The sequence below is a fragment of the Myotis brandtii genome, unplaced genomic scaffold (genome assembly GCF_000412655.1).
Source record: "Myotis brandtii unplaced genomic scaffold, ASM41265v1 scaffold237, whole genome shotgun sequence".
Classification (NCBI taxonomy): Eukaryota; Metazoa; Chordata; class Mammalia; order Chiroptera; family Vespertilionidae; genus Myotis; species Myotis brandtii.
In genome coordinates this window covers 2,414,004-2,422,618 of record NW_005358943.1, presented here as the reverse complement: position 1 = coordinate 2,422,618, position 8,615 = coordinate 2,414,004, and positions in this window count along the sequence as shown.

The window sequence follows — 8,615 nt, the reverse complement described above, 5'->3', positions numbered from 1 at the left end:
TTGGTAGTGAAGCTGGTGGGTCATAATAGGTGATTATTATCCCCATGACCACCAAAGCAGATATGGACTGCCATTGGACCATATTCTTTAAAAAAAAAATTAAAAAATTTATTTCAGAGAAGAAGGGAGAGGGAGAGAGAGATAGAAACATCAATGATGAGAGAGAATTATGGATTGGCTGCCTCCCACATGCCCCTACTTGGGATCGAGCCTTGTAACCGGGCACGTGCCCTGACCAGAAATTAAACCATGACCTCCTATTTCATAGATTGATGCTCAACAATGGAGCCACATCATCTGCACTGGACCATATTCTTTTAAATGTTTTATGCTCATTTTCATCTTTGTGCATAGAATTTCTTTCCTAGGAACCCTGAATTATTCCTTTGGTTATCATTCCATTTTTGTAGAGATATTTTTTTTCTGTGCAAAGCTGATTATCAAAAGCTCTCCTTTTTTTTTTTCCTTTTGATCATGGCTGCAATTCAGCATGCCTGTATAGACAACATTAAATATTGAACAATACTTTACAAAAATAAATGGGAATATAACGTATTGACCAATGTCAAGCTAAGCCAAGAATAGTTTTTTTTCCTCTTTTCATTGATCAGAGAGATTTAACATTTGGATTATGATATAGCCTTTGACTTTTGGCTCTAAACTCACAGAGCAAATTTGTCGTCTATTTGAGAGGCAAACTGGAATTTGACCACTTCGTTACTGGCCACCAGGTGGCAGATATAATAGTTCTCATGTTAATAACTGAAAAAATTGGAGCTATTTTCTTTAATCATATGTTAATACCAGAGAGCTCCTAGTGTTAAAATCTTGGAACGTTATTTAGTTTTGCTTTGATTTTTGTGTGTGGATGTGAATGAAACCAGATATTTGGAACATTGGTGCCATCTGCACACTTCACACTGCCACTTCAATGCACGTATTCAAGTTTTAAAAAGAGCCCTCCCCCCTTTTCTAAACCATCCCAGGTTCTTGATTAGCTGGTTGAGTTGAAGCAAAACCAAACATGGGCTTGCCTCGCTTGACTACTGGGTACACCTCAATCATTAAGGGTGATGGGGGTCTCAAATGGGTAGGAGTTCAAAGAATTGCTGAGGGAGAGAGCTAGGGTGACAAAATTGTCCATAATTGGTTCTCCCATTTTTAGTAACAGCCAGTTTTCTCAAACATAAAAATCATTTCCAAGAAGCAACTTTATTGCTTTTCCTTACAATTAGAGAGAAGGAGGCAGTGGTGTTCAAATGATGCTTGACAGCCTGGGTAACAAGCGCCAACCATCTGTGCTATAGCAGCACTGTTTGTATTTTTAATGTTTACACATACAGCAAAGATAATTAAAAATAACTATAATTAAAAATGATTACAACAAATTACTTTTCCCTCAACAGTAATGTGTGTCTGTAACTTATAAGTGACTTACTAAAGTAACCTTTATGGAGTCTAACAAGTAAATGTTAGAATTCCTGTCTTGTTTCTGAAAGTTTATAAATTCGGGGGAGGGGAGATTTCCTCAACCAGAAAACCATTTGGCTTAAAGTACTTCACAAACTGTTAATAGTAGAAGGATTATTTCTGTATCAATAATACAAGGTAATTTTTTTTTCTCTCTGAAAGAATACATGCAGCTTTTTTTTGTAAAAAAAAAAATGTAGCTTCTTTCCTTAAAATGACTATGGCAAATGGAAAAAGCAAACTTACCTCCCACTATAGTCTTCCATAAATACAATTAAATTGTTCAAAATGCCATATTCAATTTAAAGAGACCATTCCCATCAGAAACAATACCCTAATCTGCCTTGTCAAAAATCTCCAAGCCTTTGAATATCCTCAAATTACCCTCTCTAAATAAGATGCTGGTAAATAACAGAAGTTGAACATTCTTTTCAAGGAAGGAGCAGAGAAATGGACATAACCTTTGTGGAAGGAATTAAAATTTAGCCAGAAGGTAGGGGTTAAGGGTGTGACTCTTGGAACGAGACTGTCTGGATTCTAATTCCACACCTTTTATTTTCTAAGGTTGAGTTAATGTCATTTGTGCCTCAGTTTCCTCATTCCTATTATCCTATCTAATAAAGAGGTAATATGCAAATTGACCTTCACTCCAACACACAAGATGGTCTCCCCTATGTGGTCAAAGATGGCCACCACAAGATGGTTGGCAGGGGAGGGCAGTTGTGGGCAATCAGGCCAGCAGGGGAGGGCAGTTGGGAGGGACCAGGCCTACAGGGGAGGGCAGGTGGGAGTGACCAGGCCTGCAGGGGAGGGCATTTAGTGGTGACCAGGCCTGTAAGGGAGGGAAGTTAGAGGTGACCGGGCCAGTAGGGGAGGGCAGTTGGGGGCAATTGGGCCTGCAGGGGAGCAGTTAGGCTTTGATCAGGCTGGCAGAGGAGTGTTTAGGGGGTGATCAGGCTGGCAGACAGAAGTGTTTAAGGGCAATCAGGCAGGCAGGCAGGGGTTAGGAGCCAGCAGTCCTGGATTGTGAGAGGGATCCCAGATTGGGCTGAGGGACACACACCCCAATGCACAAATTTTGTGCACTGGGCCTCTAGTCTATATATATAAAAAACTAATACGCAAAGTGTCCCCTTGGGAATAACCAAGGGAGGTCTCCAGGGTGTGTCCCTCTCTTCTCGTTCAGTCCTGATCTTCTGGACCCAGTAGCAAGCTAACCTACTGGTTGGAGCATCTGCCCCCTGGTGGTCAGTGCATGTCATAGCGACTGGTTGACTGGTCGACTGTCAGCCCCCTGTTGGTCAGTGCACATCATAGCAAACAGTTGAGCGGCCTTAGGGTATCATTAGCATATTATCCTTTGATTGGTTGAACAGCCAACTGGAAGACTGGACACTTAGCATATTAGGCTTTTATATATAGGATTCTGTCTATTTATTCATTTAGTTAATTTAATACTTGCCTTATATGTTTTTTTATGTTGCTAATTAGCATCTTTTTGTTTCATCTTAAAGAACTCTGGTTAGAATTTATTTTAAGATAAGACTAGTGGAAATTAACTCCTTTAGCTTTTGTTTGTCTGCGAAAGAATCTGTCATTAGTTTCTGAAGGATAATTTGATAGATAAACCATTTATGGTAGTTTTATTCTTTCAGTAACTTTGATGCTATCATCCCACTTCTCATTACCTGCAAGGTTTCTGCTGAGAAATTCATTGACAGTCTTATGGTAACTTTGTTAGATGTAGAGTATATTTTCTTTCACTGATTTCACAATCTCTGTCCTTGAATTTTGACTTTTTGATTGTAATGTACCTCATTGAAGTCCTCTTTCAGTTCTATCTGCTTGAGGGGCCTTTTGCACCTCATATAAATGGGTGTCTATACTAGTATGTCTTCCAATATTTGAGAAGTTTTTAGCCATTAGTTCTTTAAATAATCTCTGCACCTTTCTTCTTCTAGGATTTCCATAATGCATATATTAATTCTCTTGCTGATATCCCATAAACATGATAGGCGGTCTTCATCCTTTTACTTATTTATTTTAAAATTGTTCTTCTCTAATGTGCCTTGCTGGCACAGCTATAGGTGAATCTGAGAGGGGGTGGTGAAGAATGGAGAAGACAGAAAAGAGAATAAAGCTGGGGCTAGGTGGGATGCTGCTTCTCTGATGGAGAGACAGCACCATGGCCTGCAAGCTGAGTCTTCTTTTTATAGCAGTGGTTCTCAACCTTGGCTGCACATTGGAATCACCTCGGAATCTTTTTAAAATCCTGATTTCTGGGCCTCATCCTATGGAAATTCTGTTTCTTTGTTACTAATGTTGTGACCTCACCCCATAATCATTCACTGTATTTCTCAGCTTTAGAAAATTTATGATTTCAATGCCTGTTGAACTTTTTATTTTGTTCATGTATTGTTTCCCTGATGTTCTTGTCTGGCATTATCTTTTATCTTGCTCAATTTCCTTAAAACAATTATTTTAATTTTGTCATCAGGCAATGTCTAGATATCTACTTCTTTGTGGTTAGTTACTGAAAAATTATTTTGTTCCTTTGATGGTGTCATGGTTCCTTGATTTTGTAAGTTCCTTATAGTCTTGCTTTGCTGTCTTTGCCTTTGAAGATGGAGACATCTCTACTAGAATTTACTGACTGGCTTCAGGAAAAAAAAACAAAAACAAAAAACCACCTTCACTAATCAGAATTCCAACTAGGGATTATGAGTCTCTCTCAGACCTTTCCTGTATATGCAATAACATTCCTGTTAACCCATGAGGGACTGTCTCTGCTGCTGCTCCGTAGTCCTCAACAAACACAACAATGTACCATTGGAAGCAGAGCTGACCCTTAAGAACACCAACACTGGGTTCAAATTATTTTATGAGGAAAGATTCAAGAACTCTATTTTATACTCCAACCCAAAACTGAGTCATGAGGAAAGATTCAAAAACTGTGCTGCCTACATAGTGATTCTGTTTTCAAAATTTTGGGTTAGGTGAATCTTCTCTGCTATACCCCCCACAAAGGTGATCTTGTTCTGCTTGTATTCCCAAGCAGCTTCTTTGAAGGTTTCTCAGATGGAGTCCATGAAGGGAGTATTAGAATCAGTATTATACATCTTTTTCCCTTAATGGGGGAATTCTTACGATCATTTGCCTTCTCTCAATCTTGCAAAACCTGGCTGGGTACGGAGAGCTTTCTGTTTGTTTTTCTTAGGGTGGTGCCTGAAATGCTCTCGTTTGTGTGCCTTCTCTCAATCCCGCAGACTCAAGTTGGCTGTCTGTGTGTACCTGCAAGGCTATCGGCAAAGGTTCAAACTTGCCATTGACAGGGGTGTATGTGGAAGCTGGCTACAGTGGCCATGAGGTGTGCCCATGGGCCAGATAGAGGGGTCCGCATGTAAGTCTTCCCAAGCAGCTTCTTTGAAGGTTTCCCAGATGGAGTCCATGAAGGGAGTATTAGAATCAGTGACGCTTTGTTGAGTTCTAAGCTCTGACAGCTAGGTCTCCACTTCTCTGCTCTGCTCTCAGACGCTCCAAAACACTTAGCTGTGCTAATTCCCTCAGTGTTCTGGGTGCCAATCTCCTGCGAATTCTGGGTAGGTGAAAAAAAGTGAGGTGCTTGGGCTGCATCCTACACAGCTGAGGAAATCAGGCACCCATTCACTATGTTCTCACTTTTTCCTATGGATAAATCATGGGCTTAGGGAGTCTTGGCTTGGCACTAAACTGCTGCCTAAATAGTGATACTGCTTTCAAAATTTTGGGTTAGGTGAATCTTCTCTGCTATACCCCCCAAAAAGGTGATCTTGTTCATGGGTCGTTGTCAAAAATTGATGTCCTGGGGGCCATGGTGGCTGCAAACTTCTATTCTGCCATTTTGCTGATATCACTCCAATAGTATTTTTAAATCAGTGTCTTATTAGGGAACTAATGGGCCTGAAAATCTTGTGGATGTAAATATGTAAATCCCTTCACATTTTAGAAAATACTATGTTAAGATTAACCTGGATCAAGTTAAGTCTCTTCATGTAGATCACATCTGTTCCCTTAAGTATCACCCGGAGCTTCCAAAGAGAACATCCCATATGCTCAGGTGTAAGTTTTCTTCTACTTTATTCATGTTGGGGTGCCTGGCAATGGCCAGGACATTCCTACTAACCCACGAGGGACTGTGTCTCTGCTGCTGCTCCATAGTCCTCACCAAACACAACAATGTACCATTGGAAGCAGAGCTGACCCTTCAGAATACCAACACTGGGTTCAAATTATTTTATACTCCAACCCAAAACTGAGTCATGAGGAAAGATTCAATTCGCAACACCATTTTTCTCAGTTTCAATTCTTTCCAACAGCTAAAGTCTTATCTGCCTGTTCAAATTCAGCAGGTCAATTTCTTCTTTTCTGAGGATGCATTCTCTCCTGGGAGGCTAGACTGCTGTTCAGCTCCCTTTGCAAATAGGCTCCTGTCAGACTGCCCCACTGTTTGCAAATCATGGCGTATATGTCTGAACACCAACAGAAGTCATCTTTAAATGCTTTTCCAGAACTTTCTTAATCCCTACAAGTCAGGTGCCTTTAGATCAGACACACAAGTCTATGCAAGATGATCAGATAGCCTACTTACTGGTACATATGTATCCAGTTGAAAGAAATTTTAAAACATATTTTGGTTATTGATACTCTGTCTTTAATACTGTCTGAAAATGCAGACTTGAGCAACTTTACAAAAAGATTTTAGTTTAATCAAATTCAAGTAATCCTTCATATTCTGCTTTTCTTCTTTTTATCTTTTATTGAGCACTTCTTTCTTCCTTACCTTCTTTCTATATTCATTTTTGCTCTTAAGCATGGATATTTCTATGGGAAAGTTCTCTCTATAATGTTGTTTCTCAAAATTATGTAAGTAAAATAGTACCAGAAACTAATTGTAAAAAAATATAGTATTTGGTTTTAAAAAATAGAAATTCTGCATAAACTACACATATATTCTATATTCTATATTCATTATGTCGCCTTAAATTATAAAGATATTAAATGCATTTTCATCAGATGACTTTTATATGTTTGTCCATAACATCCTTCTAATTTTCTTGGGTTTAATGTAAGCTTAGATGCTTTCACATTGTATACAACTGGTGAAATAATGGAACACAGCAAAGACAAAGTGAAATAGTGTACTTAATATTTATTAGTGTGAAATGCTATGAGGTAGTGATCTCTTACTTTCTTCAAGGAACTAAGTTGGGGAGGAATGGTGGGAAGAGCCTACTGTGATACATTCACAGGTACCTAAGGGTGATGAGTTTCATTTTAATGACAAATATGAGAAAACAAAGACACAAATTACCACAAATATGTGGGTAATTTGTAGATGACCATTTCATTTTATTAGAAAATAAAACATTGAATTAAGAGACTATACACATTATATATTCACAATACTTATCCATAGTAATTAAAGTTGTTTATTAAAATATTAATAATTTAATAAGATTAAAGTGAAATAGTTAGCTTCAACATATTAAATTATTTAATCCTTATATTATTAGGGAAGTATTATGATGGGAAGAAAGTTTAGTGTATGACAGAAATAGAAAGTAAACAAATAAAATTAGAAGAGCTTTGTTGTCACACTGCATTGTGAACACAAAAACCGTACTGAATGTTTATATTATGGAATTCCTGTCCAAAAAGGCCAAGACAAATGCAGCCAAAGCCAAGTTTTGAACCAAGATCTGAATAATGTTGTGTTGTTTCAGAGAGTACTTTACAGTGGAAAAGTCTGTGGCAATTGGCAAGTCCAGGTTGAGAAGAACTAAGGTCATTACTTAAGAACTAGAATACCACATCAGGGCCAAGAAGCTTGTGTTTTGTTGCAACATGCGTTGAGTCAAGATGAAGGAGCAGTCACTGAAGAGGGCAGGACCACGAACAAGGTTGATATTCCAGGAATTTGCTTTCAGTGTTGTTGGTTACTGACCTGCTGGCAGAACAATTGGCTTCAAGGATCAAGACAAACATGGAAAGCTATGGATGATAAGATACTATTCACAATGTAAAAATGGCATAATGCATTTTTTAGTGAGAATTCATTCAACAGAGTATTAAGTACGAAGTATGCTTCAAGAACTATAGAATGAATTGGGGATACTACAGTGAATTAGACATGGTCTTTGTTCACACCTAGAAATCAGAAAGTGTAAGTACTTGTTAAATGCTACAGTGGAAATTAGAAGAAGGTACTGTGGGATCACAAGGAGCATCGGTACACTTGGTCTCAGGTGGCAAAGGAAGACTTTTCAGGTGAGTAACATCAAGACAGACCTTAAAATTAGATAAAAATTTGATCTAGATAATGGAAAAATCAGAATGGAGCATATGTAAACACTCTTAGTTTAGCATGCCTGGAGAATCTATATATATAAAAGCCTAAGCAACTGTGACGACTGGCCTACCGGATCATCAGCCGGTAGCTATGATGCACACTGACCCCCAGGGGGCAGACGCTCAATGCAGCCAACTTCCGGTGGCTTGCCAAAGTCCTGCGGTCCCTCCCCTCCCCCGCCGGCCCTGATCAGCCCCGATTTCCAGCCAGGCCGAGGGACCCTGACTGGGCATGAATTCATGCACCAGGCCTCTAGTCTACACCAATAAAAGAGAAACATGGTAATTAGCATACGACCGCTACCCTTCCCATTGGCTAATCAGCATATCCTTATGCAAATTAACTGTCAGCCAAGATGGTGGCCGGCAGCCATGCACTGAAGCAAACAGGGAGGCTTGCTTGCTCCAGTGACTGCGGACTCCAACGTTCTCCGCCTCACTTGCCGGCCTCTCAGCTGCAACTCTAAGCAACTATGTAACAAATATAGAAGCTAAACAAAACCCTAGAAACCTACTTTATTCAGTCTGGCTTCAGCTAGCTGGACCGCAACATTGTATCAATGTTTTCAGCAGTGAGGCCTCAGAGCTAAAGCTGGCCCAGAATAAAAAAAAAAAAGAAAAAAAGGAGCTGTTGGGAGCTTCAGTCACTGGCCAACCAGAAAACGGCCTTCAGCCCCTCAGCCAGACTGGCCAGGCACCCCAGTGGAGACCCCCACCCTGATCCAGGACACCCTTCAGGGCAAACCAGCCGGCCCCCA